A 651-nucleotide genomic window follows, 5' to 3' on the forward strand; every position below is an offset into this window, starting at 1 on the left:
TTCATATTCTAGACCTGATGGTAGTGAATGCTTGGTTTCTTTACAGATGAGATGCACTATCAATTGGAATGCATTGGAAAAGCACGCTCGCTTTAGCAGAGTTCAAGAAGGTCTTAGGTAGAGGTTTGTTGTTCCACGGGAAAAGTGAGGCGAGAAAGTAAGGAAGACCTAGAAGTAATTCCATTGAGAGCGCCTACACGGCGAAGAAGAAGAAGAAAGGACTAACAGCTGCACTGCCTGAAAAAGATATACGGCTAGAAGGCATAGGACATTTGCCTATTGTGAATATCAATGGAAGGTGCAAAGTTCAATCAAGCAATTGAATTGGGAGAGTAGCATTTATGTTTCACTGGAAATAAAAACTGTTTTTTGAAATTTCACACTGGGTGATGAAATGAGGTATCGATTTATTGAATAACATGACAAATTATTTTTTGAAAACAGAAAAGTAACAGTTTTTCACCTAAAACTATTCATAAATGTATGTAGAAGCACTTTCCTACGTCATTTTATACATGTCTGTAAATAAAAGTGTTGTGAGTCTTCTGGGAAGTTTGTTGACATAGCATGGTGTTCCCAAACCTAAAATATTGAATAAATCGAAATTTCTATGTTTAACCTATTACACAGTATTTTGTGTGTCAGACCCTA

The sequence above is a fragment of the Schistocerca cancellata genome, chromosome 1, assembly GCF_023864275.1.
Source record: "Schistocerca cancellata isolate TAMUIC-IGC-003103 chromosome 1, iqSchCanc2.1, whole genome shotgun sequence".
NCBI classification, from domain to species: Eukaryota; Metazoa; Arthropoda; class Insecta; order Orthoptera; family Acrididae; genus Schistocerca; species Schistocerca cancellata.